The sequence below is a fragment of the Mustela putorius genome, unplaced genomic scaffold (genome assembly GCF_011764305.1).
Source record: "Mustela putorius furo isolate JIRA1106 unplaced genomic scaffold, ASM1176430v1.1 tig00003988_pilon_pilon_pilon, whole genome shotgun sequence".
Lineage (NCBI taxonomy): Eukaryota > Metazoa > Chordata > Mammalia > Carnivora > Mustelidae > Mustela > Mustela putorius.
In genome coordinates this window covers 9,172,093-9,198,452 of record NW_025422127.1, presented here as the reverse complement: position 1 = coordinate 9,198,452, position 26,360 = coordinate 9,172,093, and the positions used below count along the sequence as shown (strand labels likewise).

General features: G+C 43.9%; 1 long non-coding RNA gene across 1 annotated transcript in view; it reads right to left on the bottom strand.

Moving 5' to 3' along the window:
• LOC106007241 overlaps positions 1-14,109 on the bottom strand; it is a 68,145-nt gene extending 54,036 nt beyond the window's left edge. The window contains exon 1 of the long non-coding RNA XR_001181899.2: positions 14,023-14,109. This is a non-coding gene — a long non-coding RNA (uncharacterized LOC106007241). The remainder of the gene's footprint in view (positions 1-14,022) is intronic.
• Between the last annotated feature and the right edge of the window lie 12,251 nt (positions 14,110-26,360).

Here is a 26,360-nt window from a genome sequence, read left to right as displayed (position 1 = left end):
GGTTGATTGGTTCTTTAACATTTTGCTTATGGGTAGCCTTTAGGACATGCCTATTACCATATCTGGAAAGATTAATTTATCATAGAGGTTAGTAAGCTCTTGAGTAAAGCTTCCAGATTTATCAAATAAAATTATAGAATATCCGATTAAATTCTAATTTCAATAAATAATGATTTTTTTCAGTATAGAACTTCCCAAGAACTTTCTGAATACGTATGCAATAGTCTAACAGCCTTCAAACGCTTTCATAAGTACAGATTTTCTTCTCCTATAGCTCCAGTAAGATGGAGTCATGGAACGAAGTTACCTTCCAAACCAGGTCAAAAAGCAACAACCAGCCTTTGCTGAAACTACTAACAACAGAAGCCATCTTTCCTAGGTGCTTGAAAGCTGTTAGAATATAACCTAGCCACTGCCAAACTAGAGACTATGCATTAAAAATAAACAAAAACAACACAGAAAGAAGCAGAGAAAAGAGATGAGAATGATTCAATGATCAAAAATGCTCTCAGGATCTAAAGATTGCAAACATCTGCAAATCCATCGGCAGATCAAAGAGAAGAAGAACAGCAATTCTGGAAACAGAAAAACAACCACTTTCTCAAAGGTAGGACCGGTGGAGAAGTGAATCCAAAACGACCGGAAGATAGACCCCGGGGGGAGGGGCCGGCTCCCGGCAAGCGGCGGAGCAACCGCGCACAAAATCAGGACTTTTAAAAGTATGTTCCACTGAGGGACATCGCTCCAGAGGCTAAACTGGGGCGAAGCCCACGTGGGGTCAGCGTGGCCTCAGGTCCCGCAGGGTCACAGAAGGATCGGGGGTGTCTGAGTGTCGCAGAGCTTGCGGGTATTGGAACAGGAAAACTGGCTACAGAGACAGAGCCGACAGTAAGCTCACAGCTCGGTGTTACCTTGAACCAGCCACAGGCTCAGTGAGCTCGGAGCGCGGCTGGAGGTCAGGCAGACGGGAGTAACTGGGTGCTGTTCTCTGAGGGCGCACTGAGGAGTGGGGCCCTGGGCTCTCAGCTCCTCTGGGCTGGAGACCAGGAGGCCGCCATTTGTATTCCCGACCTCCGGAACTCTACGGAAAGCGCTCAGGGAACAAAAGCTCCTGAAAGCAAACCTGAGCGGATTAGTCAGCCGGGCCCCTGATAAGGGCGGTGCAATTCCACCTGGGGCAAAGACACTTGAGAATCACTACACCAGGCCCCTCCCCCAGAAGATCAACAAGAAATCCAGCAGAGACCAAGTTCACCTACCAAAGAGTGCGGTTTCAATACCAAGGAGAGCAGCAGAATTCCAGAGGAGGAGAAAGCAAAGCACGGAACTCATGGCTTTTTCCCTGTGATTTTTTTATAGTCTTGCAGTTAATTTAATTTTTTTCTATTTCTTTTTTTTTTTCTCGCCTTCTGGTAAAATTTTTTTTAACTTATACCCTTTTCTTTCTTAACGTTTTTTAACTAGTTTATCTAATATATATATTTTTTCTTTTTTATAATTTTCTTTATTCGTTTTATTTTTTTAAAATTCTTTTCTTTTCTTTTTTTTTTCTTTCTTCCTTTTTGAACCTCTTTTTATCCCCTTTCTCCCCCCTCACGATTTGGGATCTCTTCTAATTTGGTTAAAGCATATTTTCCTGGGGTTGTTGCCACCCTTTTAGTATTTTACTTGCTCCTTCATATACTCTTATCTAGACAAGATGACAAGACGGAACATTTCACCACAAAAAAAAGAACAAGAGGCAGTACCAAAAGCTAGGGACCTAATCAATACAGACATTGGTAATATGTCAGATCTAGAGTTCAGAATGACAATTCTCAAGGTTCTAGCCGGGCTCAAAAAAGGCATGGAAGATATTAGAGAAACCCTCTCGGGAGATATAAAAGCCCTTTCCGGAGAAATAAAAGAACTAAAATCTAACCAAGTTGAAATAAAAAAATCTATTAATGAGGTGCAATCAAAAATGGAGGCTCTCACTGCTAGGAAAAATGAGGCAGAAGAAAGAATTAGTGATATAGAAGACCAAATGACAGAGAATAAAGAAGCTGAGCAAAAGAGGGACACACCGCTACTGGACCACGAGGGGAGAATTCGAGATATAAGTGACACCATAAGATGAAACAACATTAGAATAATTGGGATTCCAGAAGAAGAAGAAAGAGAGAGGGGAGCAGAAGGTATACTGGAGAGAATTATTGGGGAGAATTTCCCCAATATGGCAAAGGGAACGAGCATCAAAATTCAGGAGGTTCAGAGAATGGCCCTCAAAATCAATAAGAATAGGTCCACACCCCGTCACCTAATAGTAAAATTTACAAGTCTCAGTGACAAAAAGAAAATCCTGAAAGCAGCCCGGGAAAAGAAGTCTGTAACATACAATGGAAAAAATATTAGATTGGCAGCTGACTTATCCACAGAGACCTGGCAGGCCAGAAAGAGCTGGCATGATATTTTCAGAGCACTAAACGAGAAAACCATTCAGCCAAGAATACTATATCCAGCTAGGCTATCATTGAAAATAGAAGGAGAGATTAAAAGCTTCCAGGACAAACAAAAACTGAAAGAATTTGCAAACACCAAACCAGCTCTACAGGTAATATTGAAAGGGGTCCTCTAAGCAAAGAGAGAGCCTACAAGTGGTAGATCAGAAAGGAACAGAGACCATATACAGTAACAGTCACCTTACAGGCAATACAATGGCACTAAATTCATATCTCTCAATAGTTACCCTGAATGTTAATGGGCTAAATGCCCCTGTCAAAGGACACAGGGTATCAGAATGGATAAAAAAATAAAACCCATCTATATGTTGCCTCCAAGAAACTCATTTTAAGCCCGAAGACACCTCCAGATTTAATGTGAGGGGGTGGAAAAGAATTTACCATGCTAATGGACATCAGAAGAAAGCAGGAGTGGCAATCCTTATATCAGATCAATTAGATTTTAAGCCAAAGACTATAATAAGAGATGAGGAAGGACACTATATCATACTCAAAGGGTCTGTCCAACAAGAAGATCTAACAATTTTAAATATCTATGCCCCCAACGTGGGAGCAGCCAACTATATAAACCAATTAATAACAAAATCAAAGAAACACATAAACAATAATACAATAATAGTAGGAGACATTAACACTCCCCTCACTGAAATGGACAGATCATCCAAGCAAAAGATCAGCAAGGAAATAAAGGCCTTAAACGACACACTGAACCAGATGGACATCACAGATAAATTCAGAACATTTCATCCCAAAGCAACAGAATACACATTCTTCTCTAGTGCACATGGAACATTCTCCAGAATGGATCACATCCTCAGTCCTAAATCAGGACTCAACTGGTATCAAAAGATTGGGATCATTCCCTGCATATTTTCAGACCACAATGCTCTAAAGCTAGAGCTCAACCACAAGAGGAAGTTTGGAAAGAACCCAAATACATGGAGACTAAACAGCATCCTTCTAAAGAATGAATGGGTCAACCGGGAAATTAAAGAAGAATTGAAAAAAATCATGGAAACAAATGATAATGAAAATACAACGGTTCAAAATCTGTGGGACACAACAAAGGCAGTCCTGAGAGGAAAATATATAGCGGTACAAGCCTTTCTCAAGAAACAAGAAAGGTCTCAGGTACACAACCTAACCCTACACCTAAAGGAGCTGGAGAAAGAACAAGAAAGAAACCCTAAGCCCAGCAGGAGAAGAGAAATCATAAAGATCAGAGCAGAAATCAATGAAATAGAAACCAAAAAAACAATAGAACAAATCAATGAACTAGGAGCTGGTTCTTTGAAAGAATTAATAAAATTGATAAACCCCTGGCCCTACTTATCAAAAAGAAAAGAGAAAGGACCCAAATAAATAAAATCATGAATGAAAGAGGAGAGATCACAACGAACACCAAAGAAATACAAACTATTATAAGAACATACTATGAGCCACTCTACGCCAATAAATTTGACAATCTGGAAGAAATGGATGCATTCCTAGAAACATATAAACTACCACAACTGAACCAGGAAGAAATAGAAAGCCTGAACAGACCCATAACCAGTAAGGAGATTGAAACAGTCATTAAAAATCTCCAAACAAACAAAAGCTCAGGGCCAGACAGCTTCCCGGGGGAATTCTACCAAACATTTAAAGAAGAACTAATTCCTATTCTCCGGAAACTGTTCAAAAAAATAGAAATGGAAGGAAAACTTCCAAACTCATTTTATGAGGCCAGCATCACCTTGATCCCAAAACCAGACAAGGATCCCATCAAAAAAGAGAGCTATAGACCAATATCCTTGCTGAACACAGATGCGAAAATACTCATGAAAATACTAGCCAACAGGATTCAACAGTACATTAAAAGGATTATTCACCACGACCAAGTGGGATTTATTCCACGGCTGCAAGGTTGGTTCAACATCCGCAAATCAGTCAATGTGATACAACACATCAATAAAAGAAAGAACAGGAACCATATGATACTCTCAATAGATGCTGAAAAAGCTTTTGACAAAGTACAGCATCCCTTCCTGATCAAAACTCTTCAAAATGTAGGGATAGAGGGCACATACCTCAATATCATCAAAGCCATCTATGAAAAACCCACCGCAAATATCATTCTCAATGGGGAAAAACTGAAAGCTTTTCCACTAAGGTCAGGAACACGGCAGAGATGTCCATTATCACCACTGCTATTCAACCTAGTACTAGAGGTCCTAGCCTCAGCAATCAGACAGCAAAAGGAAATTAAAGGCATCCAAATCGGCAAAGAAGAAGTCAAATTATCACTCTTCGCAGATGATATGATACTATATGTGGAGAACCCAAAAGACTCCACTCCAAAACTGCTAGAACTTATAGAGGAATTCAGTAAAGTGTCAAGATATAAAATCAATGCACAGAAATCAGTTGCATTTCTCTACACCAACAGCAAGACAGAAGAAAGAGAAATTAAGGAGTCAATCCCATTTACAATTGCACCCAAAACCATAAGATACCTAGGAATAAACCTAACCAAAGAGACACAGAATCTATACTCAGAAAACTATAAAGTACTCATGAAAGAAATTGAGGAAGACACAAAGAAATGGAAAAATGTTCCATGCTCCTACATTGGAAGAATAAATATTGTGAAAATGTCTATGCTACCTAAAGCAATCTACACATTTAATGCAATTCCTATCAAAGTACCATCCATCTTTTTCAAAGAAATGGAACAAATAATTCTAAAATTTATATGGAACCAGAAAAGAAATGAATAGCCAAAGGGATATTGAAAAAGAAAGCCAACGTTGATGGCATCACAATTCCGGACTTCAAGCTCTATTACAAAGCTGTCATCATCAAGACAGCATGGTACTGGCACAAAAACAGACACATAGATCAATGGAACAGAATAGAGAGCCCAGAAATAGACCCTCAACTCTACAGTCAACTAATCTTCGACAAAGTAGGAAAGAATGTCCAATGGAAAAAAGACAGCCTCTTTAATAAATGGTGCTGGGAAAATTGGACAGCCACATGCAGAAAAATGAAATTGGACCATTTCCTTACACCACACACAAAAATAGACTCAAAATGGATGAAGGACCTCAATGTGCGAAAGGAATCCATCAAATTCCTTGAGGAGAACACAGGCAGCAACCTCTTCGACCTCAGCTGCAGCAACATCTTCCTAGGAACAATGCCAAAGGCAAGGGAAGCAATGGCAAAAATGAACTATTGGGATTTCATCAAGATCAAAAACTTTTGCACAGCAAAGGAAACAGTTAACAAAATCAAAAGACAACTGACAGAATGGGAGAAGATATTTGCAAACGACATATCAGATAAAGGACTAGTGTCCAGAATCTATAAAGAACTTAGGAAACTCAAGACCCAAAGAACAAATAATCCAATCAAGAAATGGGAAGAGGACATGAACAGACATTTCTGCAAAGAAGACATCCAGATGGCCAACAGACACATGAAAAAGTGCTCCATATCACTTGGCATCAGGGAAATACAAATCAAAACCACAATGAGATATCACCTCACACCAGTCAGAATGGCTAAAATCAACAAGTTAGGAAATGACAGATGCTGGCGAGGATGCGGAGAAAGGGGAACCCTCCTACACTGTTGGTGGGAATGCAAGCTGGTGCAGCCACTCTGGAAAACAGCATGGAGGTTCCTCAAAATGTTGAAAATAGAACTGCCCTATGACCCAGCAATTGCACTATTTGGTATTTACCCTAAAGATACAAACGTAGTGATCCAAAGGGGCACGTGCACCCAAATGTTTATAGCAGCAATGTCCACAATAGCCAAACTATGGAAAGAACCTAGATGTCCATCAACAGATGAATGGATCAAGAAGATGTGGTATATATACACAATGGAATACTATGCAGCCATCAAAAGAAATGAAATCTTGCCATTTGCGACAACATGGATGGAACTAGAGCGTATCATGCTTAGCGAAATAAGTCAAGCAGAGAAAGACAACTATCATATGATCTCCCTGATATGAGGAAGTGGTGATGCAACATGGGGGCTTAAGTGGGTAGGAGAAGAGTCAATGAAACAAGATGGGATTGGGAGGGAGACAAACCATAAGTGACTCTTAATCTCACAAAACAAACTGAGGGTTGCTGGGAGGAGGGGATTTGGGAGAAGGGGGTGGGATTATGGACATTGGGGAGGGTATGTGCTTTGGTGAGTGCTGTGAAGTGTGTAAACCTGGTGATTCACAGACCTGTACCCCTGGGATAAAAATATATGCTTATAAAAAATAAAAAAAAATTATAAAAAATACAAACCTCTCCCCATGGGGCTTCAAGCTACTAGAACACAGGCACTCCCGACACCCTTGATCCTCTCCTCTGCTCTTCTATTGAAGAATTTGGCCTTCAAGATGACAGGCTGTTTTGGGAATTTCCCCTTTCCCAAAACTTTGAAGTGGCCCGATCGCACCACATCAATGATAGGGGCAGCTCCAGTCCTGTTTTTGGCGGCATTTACTCGTGTCTGCTCACTGACTAAGGTCCACAGTTTATCAAGGTTGACAGTTGGGCAGAATCTCTGGTTCCTCGTTAACTGGAAATGTCTCATATCAACTTTTCCAAAGTAATCTGGGTGATAGTATCTGCTTGCAGGAGTTTCCCTGAACACAGAACTTCCTATGTTCACAGGCAAGGGCCCTGTATGTGACACTTCATGATATCAACACAGACAGGTCCCACAGCTTCAACCTTCCACAAACACATCCCTGTCATAAGTACGTCCTATAGCACACTTCCTTCATGGCATTGGAAGCGTTTTGAGCAGAGGGAGACACTGTGGAACATCATAGGTGGTGTACTTGCAGTATGTGTCTTACAGGCCTAAGTGCCTCACCCTCCCCTTCACTCACAGTATGCAACCTGCCCTCTGTCCGTCCTTGTTCTATCTTCTTTCCTCCACTGGAAAGAATGTCAGACATGAGAATCCACCTGAAGGAGTTTCCCTGAAACAGAACTTCCTATGGTCAATGGGATGTAAGTCTGAGACTAGACTTCTATATGCGCCTATTCCAGTTTAAAACACAGTTAATCCCTACAGCTTCCTTCTTTGACGGTCGCAACACTACCACGAATCTCTCCTAAAGCACACTTCCCTCACTATGTTTGAAGCGTTTTCCACACAGAAATACAGTGTTGTTCACCACATGGGGTGCTCATCCAATATGTGTTTTGGATGCCTAAGTGTCATAGCCTGCACTGCACTCACAGTACCTAAAGTGTCCATCGTCCGTCCTTGTTCTATCTTCATTCCTCAACGGAGAAGACACTGTTATGAATGATTATCCACCTGAAGCAGTTTCCATGAACGGATCTCTTTCTATGAATCACCTGATAGGGCCCTGTTGCGTCAATTCGTGATTACAACAAAGACAGGTCCAACAGCTTCCAACCTTCCACAGACTCAACCCTGTCATGAGTACGTTCTATAGCACAGTTTCCTCACGACATTTGAAGTGTTTTGAGCAGAGGGAGACACTGTGGAATATCACAGTTGGTGTACTTGCAGTATGTGTCTTAGAGGCCTAAGTGCCTCACCCTGCCCTTCACTCACAGTATGCAACCTGCCCTCTGTCCGTCCTTGTTGTATCTTCTTTCCTCCACGGGAAAGACACTGTCAGAAATGAGAATCTGCCTGAAGGAGTTTCCCTGAAACAGAACTTCCTATGGTCAAGGGGATGGACGTCTGAGTCTAGACTGTTATACACGCCTCTTCCAGTTTACCATACTGTTATTCCCAACAGCTCCCTTCGTTGACAGACGCAACACTACCACGAATCCCTCCTAAAGCACACTTCCCTCACTATGTTTGAAGAGTTTTCAACACAGAAAGACAGTGTGGCTGACCAGAGGACGTGCTCATCCAATATGTGTTTTGAATGCCTAAGTGCCATAGCCTGCACTGCACTCACAGTACTTAAAGTGCCCATCGTCCGTCCTTGTTCTATCTTCATTCGTCAACGGAGAAGACACTGTTATGAATGATTATCCACCTGAGGTAGTTTCCCTCAACAGATCCCTTTCTATGAGTCACCTGTTAGGGCTCTGTTGCGTCCCTTCATGATTTCAACAGAAACGGGTTCCACAGGATCCACCATTCCACAGATTCAACCCTGTTTTGAGTACGTTCTATAGCACAGTTTCCTCGTGACATTTGAAGTGTTTTGAACAGAAGGAGACACTGTGGAACATCACAGGTGGTGTACTTCCAATATGTGTCTTAGAGCGTAAGTGCCTCACCCTGCCCTTCACTCACAGTATGCAACCTGTCCTGTTTCTGTCCTTGTTCTATCTTCTTTCCTCCACAGGAAAGACACTGTCAGAAATGAGAATCCGCCTGATGGAGTTCCCCTGAAACAGAACTTCCCATGGTCAATGGGATGTACGTCTGAGACTAGACTTCTATATGCGCCTATTCCAGTTTACCACACAGTTATTTCCAACAGCTTCCTTCTTTGACAGACGCAACACTACCATGAATCCCTCGTAAAGCACACTTCCTTCACTATGTTTGCGTTTTCCACACAGAAAGACAGTGTGGATGACCACAGGTCGTATTCATCCAATATGTGTTTTTGATGCCTAAGCACCATAGCCTGCACTGCCCTCACAGTACCTAAAGTACCCATCGTCTGTCCTTGTTCTATCTTCATTCCTCAACGGAGAAGACACTGTTATGAATGAGTATCCACCTGAAGTAGTTTCTCTGAACAGATCCCTTTCTATGAATCACCTGTTAGGGCCCTGTTTCGTCACTTTGTGATTACAATAAAGTCAGGTCCCACAGCTTCCAAACTCCCACAGACTTAATTAACCCCGTCGTGAGTCCGTTCTATAGCACATTTTCCTCATTACATTTGAAGTGTTTTGAGCAGAGAGAGACACTGTGGAACATCACAGGTGGTGTACATGCAGTATGTGTCTTAGAGACCTAAGTGCCTCACCCTGCCCTTCACTCACAGTATGCCACCTGCCCTCTGTCCGTCCTTGTTGTATCTTCTTTCCTCCACGGGAAAGACACTGTCAAAATTAAGAATCCTCCTGAAGGAGTTTCCCTGAAACAGAACTTCCTATGGTCAAGGGGATGGACGTCTGATACTAGACAGTTATACGCGCCTATTCCAGTTTACCACACAGTTATTCCCAACAGCTCCCTTCGTTGACAGAGGCAACACTATCACGAATCCCTCCTAAAGCACACTTCCCGCACTATGCTTGAAGCGTTTTCGACACAGAAAGACAGTGTGGCTGACCACAGGACGTGCTCATCCAATATGTGTTTTGAATGTCTAAGCGCCATAGCCTGCACTGCACTGCGCATAGTCAGTCCTTGTTCTATCTTCATTCCTCAACGGAGAAGACACTGTTATGAATGATTATCCACCTGAAGTACTTTCCCTCAACAGATCCCTTTCTATGAATCACCTGTTAGGGCCCTGTTGCGTCCCTTCATGATTTCAACAAAAACGGGATCCACAGGATGCAACATTCCACAGATTCAACCCTGTTGTAAGTACGTTCTATAGCACAGTTTCCTCACGACATTTAAAGTGTATGTGGAGAGGGAGACACTGTGGAACATCACCGGTGGTGTACTTGTAGTATGTGTCTTAGAGGCCTAAGTGCCTCACCCTGCCATTCACTCACAGTATGGAACCTGTCCTGTGTCTGTCCTTGTTCTATCTTCTTTCCTCCAAAAGAAATACACTGTCAGAAATGAGAATCCACCTGAAGGAGTTTCCCTGATACAAAACGTCCTATGGTCAAGGGGATGGACGTCTGAGACTAGACAGTTATACGCGCCTATTCCAGTTTACCACACTGTTATTCACAACAGCTTCCTTCTTTGACAGACGCAACACTATTACAAATCCCCCATTAAGCAAACTTCCCGCACTATGCTTGAGCATTTTTGACACAGAGAGACAGTGTGGATGACCACAGGTCCTGCTCATCCAATATGTGTTTTGGATGCCTAAGCGCCATAGCTTGCACTGCACTCACAGTACCTAATGTGCCCATAGTCCGTCTTTGTTCTATCTTCATTCCTCAACGGAGTAGACACTGTTATGAATGATTATTCACCTGAAGTAGTTTCCATCAACAGATCCCTTTCTATGAATCACCTGTTAGGGCACTGTTGCGTCCCTTCATGATTTCAAAAAAGAGCTGTTCCACAGGATCCAACATTCCACAGACTCAAGCCTGTCGTGAGTACATTCTATAGCACAGTTTCCTCATGACATTTGAAGTGTTTTGAGCAGAGGGAGACACTGTGGAACATCAGGTTGTGTACTTGCAATATGTGTCTTAGAGGCCTAAGTGCCTCACCCTTTCCTTCACTCACAGTATGCAACCGGTCCTGTGTCCAGTCTTGTTCTATATTCCTTCCTCAAAAAGAAATACACTGTCAGAAATGAGAATCTGCCTGAAGGAGTTTCCCTGAAACAGAACTTTCTATGTCAATGGGATGTACGTCTGAGACTAGACGTCTAAATGCGCCTATTCCAGTTTACAACACAGTTATTCCAAAGAGCTTCCTTCTTTGACGGTCGCAACACTACCACGAATACCTCCTAAAGCACACTTCCCTCACAATGTTTGAAGCGTTTTCCACACAGAAAGACAGTGCGGATGAACACAGGTCGTGCTCATCCAATATGTGTTTTGGATGCCTAAGTGCCATAGGCTGCACTGCACTCACAGTACCTAAAGTGCCCATCATCCGTCCTTGTTCTATCTTCATTCCTCAACGGAGAAGACACTGTTATGAATGAGTATGCACCTGAAGTAGTTTCCCTGAACAGATCCCTTTTTATGAATCACCTGTTAGGGCCCTGTTTCGTCACTTCGTGATTACAACAAAGACAGGTCCCACAGCTTCCAACCTTCCACAGATTCAACCCTGTCATGAGTACGTCTATAGCACAGTTTCCTCCCGACTTTTGAAGTGTATTGAGCAGAGGGAAACACTGTGGAACATCACAGGTGGTGTACTTCCAATATGTGTCTTAGAGGCGTAAGTGCCTCACCCTGCCCTTACTCACAATATGCCCCCTGCCCTCTGTCCGTCCTTGTTGTATCTTCTTTCCTCCACAGGAAAGACACTGTCAGAAATGACAATCCGCCTGAAGGAGTTTATCTGAAAAAGAACTTCTTATGATCAATGGGATGGACATCTGAGACTAGACTGTTATATGCGCCTATTCCAGTTTACCACACAGTTATTCCCAACAGCTTCCTACGTTGACAATACCACGAATGCCTCTTAAAGCACACTTCCCGCACTATGTCTGAAGCGTTTTCCACACAGAAAGACAGTGTGGATGACCACAGGTCTTGCTCATCCAATATTGTTTTGGATGCCTAAGCGCCATAGCCTGCATTGCACTCACAGTACCTAAAGTGCCCATTGTCCGTCCTTGTTCTATCTTCATTCCTCAATGGAGAAGACACTGTTATGAATGAGTATCCACCTGAAGTAGTTTCCCTGAACAGATCCCTTTCTATGAATCACCTGTTAGGGCCCTATTGCATCACTCCGGGATTATAACCAAGACAGGTCCCACAGCTTCCAACCTTCCACAGACTTAACCCTGTCATGAGTCCGTTCTATAGCACAGTTTCCTCACTACATTTGAAGTGTTTTGAGCAGAGGGAGACACTGTGGAACATCATAGGTGGTGTACTTGCAGTATGTGTCTTAGAGCGTAAGTGCCTCACCCTGCCCTTCACTCACAGTATGCCACCTGCCCTCTGTCCGTCCTTGTTTTGTCTTCTTTCCTCCACAGAAAAGATACTGTCAGAAATGAGAATCCGCCTGAAGGAGTTTCCCTGAAACAGAACTTCCTATTTTAAAGGGGATGGACGTCTGAGAGTAGACTGTTATACGCGCCTATTCCAGTTTACCACACAGTTTTTCCCAACAGCTCCCTTCGTTGACAGACGCAACACTATCACGAATCCCTCCTAAAGCACACTTCCCGCACTATGTTTGAAGCGTTTTCGACACAGAGAGACAGTGTGGATGACCGCAGGTAGTGCTCATCCAATATGTGTTTTGGATGCCTAAGTGCCATAGCCTGAACTGCACTCACAGTACCTAAAGTGCCCATAGTCTGTTCTTGTTCTATCTTCATTCCTCAATGGAGAAGACACTGTTATGAATGATTATCCACCTGAAGTAGTTTCCCTGATCAGATCGCTTTCTATGAATCACCTGTTAGGGCCCTGTTGCGTCCCTTCATGATTTCAACAAAGACGGGTTCCACAGCTTCCGACCTTCCACAGACTCAATCCTGTAGTGAGTATGTTCTATAGCAGTTTCCTCACGACATTGAAGTGTTTTGAGCAGAGGGAGACACTGTGGAACATCACAGGTAGTGTACTTGCAATATGTGTCTTAGAGGCGTAAGTGCCTCACCCTGCCCTTCACTCACAGTGTGCCCCCTGCCCTCTGTCGGTCCTTGTTCTATCTTCTTTCCTCCAAAAGAAATACACTGTCAGAAAAGAGAATCCACCTGATGGAGTTTACCTGAAACAGAACTTCCTATGATCAAGGGGATGGACGTCTGAGACTAGACTGTTATCGTGCCTATTCTAGTTTACCACACAGTTATTCCCAACAGCTCCCTTCGTTGACAGACGCAACACTATCACGAATCCCTTCTAAAGCACAATTCCCACACTATGAAGCATTTTTGACACTGAGAGACAGTGTGGATGAACACAGGTAGTACTCATCCAATATGTGTTTTGGATGCCTAAGCACCATAGCCTGCACTGCACTCACAGTACCTAATGTGCCCATAGTCCATCCTTTTTCTATCTTCATTCCTCAATGGAGAAGACACTGTTATAAATGAATATCCACCTGAAGTAGTTTCCCTCAACAGTTCCCTTTCTATGAATAACCTGTTAGGGCCCTGTTGCATCCCTTCATGATTTCAACAAAGAGGGGTTCCACAGGATCCAACATTCCACAGACTCAAACCTGTTGTGAGTACATTCTATAGCACAGTTTCCTCACGACATTTGAAGTGTTTTGAGAAGAGGGAGACACTGTGGAGCATCACAGGTGGTGTACTTGTAGTATAGGCCTAAGTGCCTTCCTGCCCTTCACTCATAGTATGCAAACTGCCCTCTGTACGTCCTTGTTCTATCTTCTTTCCTCCACTGGAAAGACACTGTCAGAATTGAGAATCTGCCTGAAGGAGTTTCCCTGAAACAGAACTTCCTATGGCAAGGGGATGTACGTCTGAGACTAGACTTCTATAAGCGCATTTTCCAATTTACCACACAGTCATTCCCAACAGCTCCCTTCATTGACAGACACAACACTACCTCGAATCCATCCTAAAGCACAGTTCCCTCATCATGTTTGAAGCATTTTCGACACGGAGAAACAGTGTGGATGACCACAGGTCGTGCTCATCCAATATGTGTTTTGGATGCCTAAGCGCCATAACCTGCACTTCACTCACAGTACATAAAGTGTCCATAGTTCGACCTTGTTCTATCTTCATTCCTCAACGGAGAAGACACTGTTATGAATGAGTATCCACCTGAAGTAGTTTCCCTGAGCAGATCCCTTTTATTAATCACCTGTTAGGGCTCTGTTGCATCACTTCATGATTTCAACAAAGAGGGGTTCCACAGAATCCAACATTCCACAGACTCAACCCTGTCGTGAGTACATTGTATAGCACAGTTTCCTCATGACATTTGAAGTGTTTTGAGCAGAAGGAGACACTGTGGAAGATCACAGGTGGTGTACTGCAGTATGTGTCTTAGAGGCCTAAGTGCCTCACCCTGCCCTTTACTCACAGTATGCAACCTGTCCTGTTTCTGTCCTTGTTCTATCTTTTTTCCTCCACAGGAAGGACACTGCCAGAAATGAGAATCCGCCTGAAGGAGTTTCCCTGAAACAGAACTTCCTATGGTCAAGGGGATGTACGTCTGAGACTAGACTTCTATACGCGCCTATTCCAGTTTACCACAGATATTCCCAATAGCATCCTTCTTTGACGGTCGCAACACTACCACGAATCCCTCCTAAAGCACACTTCCCTCACAATGTTTGAAGCGTTTTCAACACAGAAAGACTGTGTGGATGACCACAGTCGTGCTCATCCAATATGTGTTTTGGATGCCTAAGCGCCTTAACCTGCAGTGCACTCACAATATGCAATCTCCCTTCAGAATGTCCTTGTTCTATCTTCTTTCCTCAGCGGAGAAGATACTGTCATCAATCAGTATCTGCCTGTAGGAGTTTCCCTGAATAGAGAACTTCCTATATTGATCGGCAAGGGCCCTGCATGCGACACTTCATGATTTCATTACAGACAGGTCCCACAGCTTCCAACCTTCCACAGACACATACCTGTCATGAGTACGTCCTATAGCACAGTTCCCTCATGGCATGTGAACTGTTTTGAGCAGAGGAACATCACAGGTGGTGTACTTGCAGTATGTGTCTTAGAGGCCTAAGTGCCTCACCCTGCCCTTCACTCACAGTATGCAACCTTCCCTCTGTCAGTCCTTATTCTATCTTCTTTCCTCCACTGGAAAGACACTGTCAGAAATGAGAATCCGCCTGAAAGAGTTTCCCTGAAACAGAACTTCCTATGGTCAAGGGGATGGACGTCTGAGACTAGACAGTTATACGCGCCTATTCCAGTTTACCAAACTGTTATTCCCAACAGCTTCCTTCTTTGAAGGACGCAACACTATCACGAATCCCTCCTAAAGCACACTTCCCGCACTATGCTTGAAGCATTTTCGACACAGAAAGACAGTGTGGATGACCCCAGGTCGTGCTCATCCAATATGTGTTTTGGATGCCTAAGTGCCATAGCCTGCACTTCACTCACAGTATGCAAACTGCCCAGAGAACTTCCTTGTTCCATCCTCCTTCTTCAGCGGAAAAGATACTGTCATCATTTAGTATCTGCCTGCCGGCCTTTCCCTGAACAGAGAACTTCCTATGTTCACCGGCTAGGGTCCTGTATGGACACTTCATGATATCAACACAGACAGGTCCCACAGCTCCAACTTCCACAGACACATACCTGTATGAGTACGTCCTATAGCACCGTTACCTCATGGTATTTGAACTGTTTTGAGCAGAGAGAGACACTATGGAACATCACAGGTGGTGTACTTGCAGTATGTGTCTTAGAGGCCTAAGTGCCTCACCCTGCCCTTTACTCACAGTATGCAACCTGCCCTCTGTCCGTCCTTGTTCTATCTTCTTTCCTCCACTGGAAAGACACTGTCAGAAATGCGAATCCGCCTGAAGGAGTTTCCCTGAAACAGAACTTCCTATGGTCAAGGGGATGTACGTCTGAGACTAGACTTCTATACGTGCCTATTCCAGTTTACCACAGTTATTCCCAAAAGCTTCCTTCTTTGACGGTTGCAGCACTACCATGAATCCCTCCTAAAGCACACTTCCCTCACAATGTTTGAAGCGTTTTCAACACAGAAAGACTGTGTGGATGACCACAGTCGTGCTCATCCAATATGTGTTTTGGATGCCTAAGCGCCTTAACCTGCAGTGCACTCACAATATGCAATCTCCCTTCAGAATGTCCTTGTTCTATCTTCTTTCCTCAGCGGAGAAGATACTGTCATCAATCAGTATCTGCCTGTAGGAGTTTCCCTGAATAGAGAACTTCCTATATTGATCGGCAAGGGCCCTGCATGCGACACTTCATGATTTCATTACAGACAGGTCCCACAGCTTCCAACCTTCCACAGACACATACCTGTCATGAGTACGTCCTATAGCACAGTTCCCTCACGGCATGTGAACTGTTTTGAGCAGAGGGAGACACTGTGGAACATCACAGGTGGTGTACTTGCAGTATGTGTCTTAGACGCCTAAGTGCCTCACCCTGCCCTTCACTCATAGTATGCAAACTGCCCTCTGTCCGTCCTTGTTGTATCTTCTTTCCTCCACTGGAAAGACACTGTCAAAAATTGGAATCCGCCTGAAGGAGTTTCCCTGAAACAGAACTTCCAATGGTCAAGCGGATGTACGTCTGAGACTAGACTTCTATACGCGCCCATTCCAGTTTACCACAGTTATTCCTAAGAACTTCCTTCTTTGAAGGACGCAACACTATCACGAATCCCTCCTAAAGCACACTTCCTTCACAATGTTTGAAGCCTTTTCAACACAGACAGTGTGGAGGACCACAGGTCGTGCTCATCCAATATGTGTTTTGGATGCCTAAGTGCCATAGCCTGCCCTTCACTCACAGTACATAAAGTGTCCATAGTCAATCCTTGTTCTATCTTCATTCCTCAATTGAGAAGACACTGTTATGAATGAGTATCCACCTGAAGTAGTTTCCCTGAACAGATCACTTTTTATGAATCACCTGTTAGGATCCTGTTGCGTCACTTCATGATTACAACAAAGACAGGTCCTACAGCTTCCAAACTTCCACAGACTCAACCCTGTAGTGAGTACGTTCTATAGCACAGTTCTGTCACGGCATTTGCATTGTTTTGAGCAGAGGGAGACACTGTGGAACATCACAGGTCGTGTACTTGCAGTATGTGTCTTAGAGGCCTAAGTGCCTCATCCTGCCCTTCACTCACAGTATGCAAACTGCCCTCTGTCCGTCCTTGTTCTATCTTCTTTCCTCCACGGGAAAGACACAGTCAGAAATGAGAATACGCTTGGAGGAGTTTCCCTGAAACATAAGTCCTAAGGTCAAGAGGATTGACGTCTGAGACTAGAGCCCTATACGCGCCTATTCCAGTTTACCACACAGTTAGTCCCAACAGCTTCCTTCTTTGACAGACGCAATCCGTCCTAAAGCACACTTCCCTCACAATGTTTGAAGCGTTTTCGACATAGAGAGACAGTGTGGATGACCACAGGTTGTGCTCATCCAATATGTGCTTTGGATGCCTAAGTGCCAGAACCTGCACTTCCCTCACAGTACCTAAAGTGTCCATCGTCCGTCCTTGTTCTATCTTCATTCCTCAACGGAGAAGATGCTGCTATGAATGAGTATCCACCTGAAGTAGTTTCCCTGAACAGATCCCTTTCTATGAATCACCTGTTAGGGCCCTGTTGTGTCACTTCATGATTTCAACCTAGACAGGTTCCACAGAATCCAGCATTCCACAGACTCAACCCTGTCATGAGTACGTTCTATAGCACTCATTCCTCACGACATATGAAGTGTTTTGAGCAGAGGGAGACACTGTGGAACATCACAGGTGGTGTACTTGCAGTATGTGTCTTAGACGCCTAAGTGCCTCACCCTGCCCTTCACTCATAGTATGCAAACTGCCCTCTGTCCGTCTTTGTTCTATCTTCTTTCCTCCACTGGAAAGACACTGTCAGGAATGAGAATCCGCCTGAAGGAGTTTCCCTGAAACAGAACTTCCTATGTTCGAGGGGATGGACGTCTGAGACTAGACTTCTATACGTGCCTATATCTGTTTACCACACAGTTAGTCCCAACAGCTTCTTTCTTTGACTGACTCAATACTTCCACGCATCCCTCCGAAAGCATACTTGCCTCACAATGTTTAAAGCCTTTTCGACAAAGAAACAGAGTGTGGATGACCACAGGTAAGGACCATCCAACTGTGTTTTGGATGCCTAAGTGCCTTAAACTGCATTTCACTCACAGTGTACAAACTGCCCAGAGAACATCCTTGTTCTATCTTCTTTCCTAAGTGGAGAAGATACTGTTATCAATTAGTATTTGCCTGCAGGAATTTCACTGAACACAGAACTTCCTATGTTTACTGGCAAGGGGCCTGTATGCGACACTTCATGATTTCAACACAGAAAGGTCGACAGCTTCCAACCTTCCACAGACACATCCCTGTCATTGAGTACGTCCTATAGCACACTTCCCTCATGGCATTTGAAGTATTTTGAGCAGAGGGAGACACTGTGGAACATCACAGGTGGTGTACATGCAGTATGTGTCTTAGAGGGCTAAGTGCCTCACCCTGCCCTTCACTCACAGTATGCAACCTGCGCTCTGTCCGTCCTTGTTCTATCTTCTTTCCTCCACTGGAAAGACACTGTCAGAAATGATAATCCGCCTGAAGGAGTTTTCCTGAAACAGAAGTTCCTAACGTCAAGAGGATGGACGTCTGAGACTAGAGCCCTATACGCGCCTATACCAGTTTACCACACAGTCAGTCCCAACAGCTTCCTTCTTTGACAGACTCAACCCTGCCACGAATCCCTCCTAAAGCACACTTCCCTCACAATGTTTGAGGCATTTTCGACACAGAAAGACAGTGTGGATGACCACAGGTCGTGCTCATCCAATATGTGTTTTGGATGCCTAAGCGCCTTAAACTGCACTTCACTCACAGTATTCAAACTGCCCAGAGAACGTCCTTGTTCTATCTTCTTTCCTCAGTGGAGAAGATACTGTCATCAATCAGTATCTGCCTGCACGAGTTTCCCTGAACAGAGAACTTCCTATATTCACAAGAATATATGCAAGAGCCCTGTATGCAACACTTCATGATATCAACACATACAGTTCCCATAGCTTCCAACCTTCCACAGACACATACCTGTCATGAGAACGTCCTATAGCACAGTTTCCACACGGCATTTGAACTGTTTTGAGCAGAGGGAGACACTGTGGAACATCACAGGTGGTGTGCTTGCAGTATGTGTCTTAGAGCCCTAAGTGCCTCACCCTGCCCTTCACTCACAGTATGCAACCTGCCCTCTGTCCGTCCTTGTTCTATCTTCTTTCCTCCTCTGTAAAGACACTGTCAGAAATGCGAATCCGCCTGAAGGAGTTTCCCTGAAACAGAACTTCCTATGGTCAAGGGGATGGATGTCTGAGACTAGACTCCTATACGCACCTATTCCAGTTTACCACACAGTCAGTCCCAACAGCTTCCTTCTTTGTCAGACTGACCACGGCCATGAATCCCTCCTAAAGCACACTTCCCTCACAATGTTTGAAGCGTTTTCAACTTATAAAGACAGTGTGGATGACCTCAGTTTGGACATATCTTCTGGTAATATCCTTGAGCAGGTGGGGGCTGCTATTCAGTTCTATTTTGGGTCAAGCTCAGTTTGGGTGTGATTTTGCCATTGGCTGATAATAGCTGTATTGGACTGCTGGCTTAGTTGCCTGCCCATTTAGGGCTATAGGATAGCCTCCATAGTTGTTTGCATTTGTAGATCAGGACTGGGTACTGTATTTAGCAATAGGTGGGGCTATAACTTAACTTCCTGGGTCTGACAGGTCAGCAGGATAAAACAGGGCCTACATGGCTTGTCGTTTAGGGACCTGAATCAGGCAGGAGTGTGTCCTGAGTTCACTGGTCAGATGAGGCCATGAGTTTTGCTCTGCCAAAAGAGAAAGCCACAGGCTCTGCTCTCTAAGTGTCACTGTAGCTAGGGCTGATGGATGGGCTCTACAGCTTCTCATATATACTCTGGGTTAGGTTCCCTAGGCAGGCAAGGTGAAGGCTATATTCAGCAATGGGTTGGTTTGCAGATTTATTTTTCTGCCCATGTGCAGCAAGAGAAGCAACTCAAAGGCTGGTAACGTTCTTTGCTTGTGGTCTTAACTTAAGCTGAACTGTGCCCCACTTTCCCTGGTCAAAAAGGACCATAGTGTTTGCTCTGAGGGCGATCAACTCTGCCCATCCATCTCTTGTCTCAAGGTTTGTTTTCAGGTATTTCAACAGCTTTCAGCTCTCATATTTACCTGGGACTGGGAACCATGCCCCAGAGTAGGTGGCTCTATGACTCAAGTCCCTTACCTGGACATGGGCAGACTAGGTTCTAGGCCAGCAAATTGCTCATTCAAGGAGCTGAATCAGGCAGTCCTACACCCCTGGTCACACTGCCCTACTGACTGGTTCTGCAGGGAAGCAAAGTCACTGATTGGAACTACAGTTTAGGCTCTGCAGGCAGGAACTCAGTCTGCCAATACCTGAGTGCAAGTTGTTGGAAGTCCTTCCCCTCCAGATTCCCCTGTAATTCCTGTGATACCAGATGCCAGCCAGGGGGAGGGGCAATACAATCAGTATGTACCCCTTTCCCTTACCCCTCTAACAAGTCTGTCTTGTTCTCTGTGGTTCAGGGGCTGTTTCAGCCTCACTCATGTGTTCTAAAATTCTCTCAGTGACATTTTGTTCGTGAATAGTTGTTAGTCATTCTTTTGAGAGGAAGTGAAATCAGAAATGACCTATGTCACCATCCTGGTGACATCACTCTTCTGTATGAATTCTTGTCTTTTTCTAATGATTTATTTATTTATTTGAGGCAGAGACAGAGATAGAGGGGGAGGGAGATAGAAGAGGACCAGAGGGAGAGAGAACCTTAAGCAGACTGCACTCTGAGCATGGAGCCCAACATGAGGATCAATCTCATAACCCTGAGATTTCAATCTGAGCAGAAACCAAGAGTTAGATCCTTAACCAAATGAGCCACTCAGGTACCCATGGTTATGAATTCTTAATGGAAATTGGTTTTCCTCCTATTTAATTTTAATTAAATTGAAGATATACATGTTCCATTCTGTCTCCTTCTGTGCAGTAAATTTAATTATTGTTCACATTAGTTTCCTTTTTTATATGGAGTATCATTTTCGACCCCCCACATCTATTGTGTCCTAGATTTTATATTTTTGTATTTCCCATACCAAGGAATCTTCAGTAACTACTGTGTTTGTAGTGGTTCCACAGAGCCATTGGGAAGAAATCCATGTTTACTACTTGCATATATCTCAGACACCTCACCTCCTCTCATCCTGGGTCTCTCTCTCTGCACTTCCACAACCTGAGGAATATAATCTTTTAAATGCCACAATTTTTATAAAGATTTATTTATTTATTTATTTATTTGAGAGAGAGAGAGAGAGAGCATGAGCAGGGAGAAGGGCAAAGGGCCAGAGGGAGATGGAGAGAGACTCTCCAGCAAACTCCCCACTGTGCTAAAAGCCTGACTTGGGACTCAATCCCATGACTCTGAAATCATGACCCAAGCCAAAATCAAAAGTCACTCAACCAACTGAGCCATGCAGGCACCCATAAATATTACAATTTTTTCAGTTATAGAGTTATTTTTATTTTAATAAGAAGATTATTCAGACTGTGAGTCTGGATTTAACATATTTATTTAGACATATTAAAGATATTTTTTCTATATGATATTCCTATTACCTACAGTTTCAATAGTGTAATATCTGTTCTGATTCTGTTCTTATTTTCATCTTGTAATTTTCATCACAAAGGTTTGTTTTGTGGTATGTTTTGTAGAAATTGGCTGTTAAAACAGATTTCTTATTATTTTATCTATGAAAATCTTTCAGTTTTGCTTTTAAATTAAATTATTGTGCAAAGGAATTTCATTCATTTTTACCAGTCTGGTGAGCAGATTTGGGGTTTGTTGTTTGGCACCATGTATGTTGTGTCAATTATATTGATATGTACATATAATTGTAGGCTTGTGGTTTGGAATGCTGTTGAGAAAAATTAGGCTGAAATATCTATGTTTATGCTATGGAGGATAAAATAGTTTTCCATTTCTTAACTTCTAAAGCTATTTTCTTTAAGAGAGGTATTGAATTTACGAAGAATCTCACATTGAATGGCTCACCATTTTGGAGAACGACCAGGCTTTGTCTCTGTCTTCCTCAAACATTCACCCCATAAATTTCAAACTCTAGTACACCAGACATGTGAAAATCCTCTAAGTAGTGAAAGTGACTTCAAAGCTTATTAATCTTCATTCTTTATAATGTCAGAACTTCAATTAATTTACTGCTAGTTTATGTATAAATTTAGGAGTTAATTTTATTTTATCTAAATTTTTTATGTGTTCTCCATTTGGAGAATGTTTCTGAACACATAAATTCTGTCATAATGTGGGGAATAGAATCCAAAATAAAATTTTATATTTTAAAACATGTTCATCAAAAAATTATCCATTTGTATGTACTTTTCAATTTCTTGGCATATAATTTTCTACATTATCCTGTTACTAGTTTTGAATCTGTAGTGATCATAAAATTTTATCACTGTGTGCTATTAATATTGTTTGATCTTTTTCTATTTTCCCACTCTTATAAAACACAATCTTACCCAATTTTACTGGCAAACACTCTTTGATTTTTTGTTTTGTTTTATCCTTTAAAATTGTTTATTCAAATTATATTAAGGCCTACCATTTATATGTATTGTTAGCTCCGTTCTTTTTAACTCCTTATCTTCAAGTGTTTATCTTATTTAAGTTAGCACATTTTGTTCTTAAATATAAGACCTTATGGATACATTTGACTTCTCATCTGATTTAGATGGAGATTTCATAAGATTTGGACTGAAATCTCTCAGCATTTGGACTGAGATCTCTTGCGATTTGGAATAAATCCTCATCTCATCATATTTGGAATGAGTTCTCATGATATTTGGATAAAAATCTCATGAGAACTGATCTCATGAGATTGGGACTGAGATCTCATAACTCCAGTGGCAAGAACCAACACTGCCACTCCTTCCAGTGGCTGGCACTGCAGCTGTCTACTGCCTCCAGTGGCGGTAATCAGCATTGCAAAGCATTCCAGCATCCCTCGTACTGCAGCTGACCACTGCCTCCAGTGGAAAGAAAGACAGTTTCTTATTCCAGCATCTCACTCTGCAGCTCACCACTGCTTCCAGTGCCTTGAAGTGCAGCTCAGCCTTGCCTCCAGTAGCAACAAGCTGCACAGCCATGCCATTCATGGTCTCACACTGCATCTCAACACTGCCTCTAGTGACTTTAAGCAGCACTACAAAGCCTTCAGACATTCCTCACACCGCTGCCGACCACTGCCTCCAGTGGTGGGAATGGACACTGCCTCTCCTTCCAGCGTCTTGCCCTGCAGCTCACCACTGCCACCAGTGGTAAAAACCTGCACTACCAGGCCTTGTAGCACCTTAAATTGCGGCTCACTACTGTTTCCAGTGATAGGAAACTACATTGCCACTCTTCTAGGGACTCACACTGTAGCTCAACAATGCCCCAGATGCAATATACTGCATGGCCATGCATCCATGGTCCCGCAGTGCATCTCAACATTGCCTCTAGTGGCCATAAGGAGCACTGCAAGATCCTCCACTGGCAGGAACTGACACTGCCACTTCTTCTAGTGTCTCCCACTGGAGCTCACCACTGCCTCTAATTGTAGGAAACTGCACTGTTACTCTTTGCAGCATCCCACCCTGCAGCTTTACCACTGCCTCCAGTGGAGATAATTTGTAGAGCAATGCCAGCCATGGACTCGCATTGCATCTCAACACTGCATCTGGTGGCCATAAGTAACACTGCAAAGCATCCTGGCATCCCTCATACTGCAGCTGACCTCTGCCTCCAATAGCAAGAATCAGCACAACTTCATCTTCCAGCGTCTCACTATGCAGCACACTACTGCTTCCAGGGCTAGGTAACTAGATTGCCACTCCTTGCAGCATCTCGAATTGCAGTTCATTGCTGCCTCCAGTGGCGGGAACTGACATGGCGACTTCTTCCAGGAACTTGCACTGCAGCTCAACACTGCTTCAAGTGGTAGCAACCTGAGTGGCCACTCTTGCAGGGTCTTGCACTGCAGCTATATACTGCTTCCAGTGGCAAAAAGCTGCATAGCCATGCTACCTATGGTGTTCGACTCTCTCTCACCACTACCTCTAATGGCAGTAAGGAGCACTGCAAAGTCTTCTGGCATGCCCCAAACGGCAGCTGACCACTGCTTCCAGTGGTGGGATACTTCACTGGCACTTCTCTTAGTGCCTCAAACTGCAGTTCAGCATTGCCTCCAGTGGAGACAAGGTGCATAGTCATACCATCCATGGCCTTGCACTGCCACTAGTGGCTGTAAGCAGCACTGCAAAACTGTCAGGCATCCCTCACACTGCAACTGACCACCCCTCCAGTGGCGAGACCGTCACTGCACTTCGACCAGGGTCTCACACTGCACCTCCACACTGCCTCTAGTGGCCACATTCTGCAAAGCCACACCATTAATTGTCTCACACTGCAGATCATCACCACCTCTAATGGCATTAATGAGCACTGCAAAACCTGGCATCACTCACACTGTAGCTGACCACTGCCTCCAGTGGTGGGAAATGACTTTCTGAATTCTTCCAGGGCCTCACAATGCAGCTCACTACTGCCCACAGTGGTTGCAAGCTGACTGGCACATCTCCCAGCAGCTCTCACAATGCAGCTCAGCACTGCTTCCAGTTACAGAATTCTTCACTGCCATGCCATCGAGCAACTCTCATTATTCAGCTTTCCACCACTGGAAGCAGTGCTGAGCTCCACTGCAACAAATGCTGAAGGACAGGGCACTTCAGCTTGCCACCAAGGGAGGCAGTGATGAGCTGCAGTGGGAGAGACACTGGAAAATGTGCTGCTGGAGCTCCCTGACAATGGATACAGTGGACAGGCACAGTGCAAGGTGTGGGAAGTCGAGGCAGTGTGAATTCTCTCCACTGGAGGCAGTGCTGAATTGCAGTCTGAGGGATGGTGGAAGATGTGCCAGTGTGGCTTGAGACCAGTGGAGGCATTGTGAGCTGCATTGCCAGATGCTGGAAGGCCTAGTAGTGCAAGTTCACATCGCTGGAAGAATGGTGACCCATGGTGCTAGTCACTAGTCACTGGGAAACATGGCAATGCTGTTTGCCACCACTGGAGGCAGTGGCGAGCTGCCATGGGAAAAATGCCAGAAGAGGAGTGAGTGCAGCCTGTCAGCACTGAGGGCAGTGGCGAGGTGCTGGGTGACAAACCCTGAAAGGTGAGGCACTGCAGATTCTTTCTACAGGAGGGAGTAGTAAGCTATATGGTCTCTGTTTCCCCAGGCTCAAGAGTGGAGGTAACAACCCCTGGAGCTGGGCCCCCACTCAGCATTGTGTCCTGTGTCCCCAGGTTTGGTGGTAATGGGCTGTCGGGATGGTTCAGGAGGGGTCTCCCAGTGTGGGGTCTGGAGCCCGGGGGGAACCAAACCCGACACATGGTGCCTTTGGAAAAGAGGAGTTGAGTGTTTGGAAGAGTCTATTTGCTTCTCCAAAAAGGACAAGGGCATTCATGCCAGGATGAGCGGTAAAACTTCTCTTTCACCCCAAATGTCGTGGGCTTTTCTGTTTTTAGTGGAGCCACAAATTCACACTGAAGCAGTTGTCAGCAATGTAGAGTGGGTGCCAGAGTTCCTGAGTTTCCCTGCAGGTAGCTCATGGCAGGTGATCCCATTTTCTCTGTTCATTTCTGGCTTACAAAGGTATTTGGAACATATCTTACCTAGGAAATCCCTTGGATTAAAAAGGGAAGATGAGATGGACTCAGTGTGTGTTTTGAACATAGAATGTGTTCCTTCATCTAACAGTGTTTATTCTGTTAGGCTTAGGCTCTGGTGGAATGGCCGGCATCTAGAATTAGGTGGCTGTTTGTAGTCATATAGAGACTTGGATGATGGCTTCTCCTTTGTCCAAGATGAGTAACCTAATGGATTTGTCTTTTCATCCAGAGTTTTAATGAGGGCAGAGGGAAATTTCAAAAGGATTCCAAGGAGCCTTTGATGATTGAAAAGGGAAGCTTGACTTTCTAGTTTCACTCAATGGACCATCTAGATAGTTGGACATGCATATTTTCTCTGCAGTTTCATGGGTGGTGAAATCAGAAGGAGAGTCTTTGGGAATTCTTCTGGATAGATGCATTCTGGTGGCTTCATGGGGCTTGGTGTCAGATGCTGGGTGAGTCATGTTATCCCACAGGTTTTCGATTTCCTCCTTAGGAAATGGCTGGCAGGGAATGTTCTACTTAAAG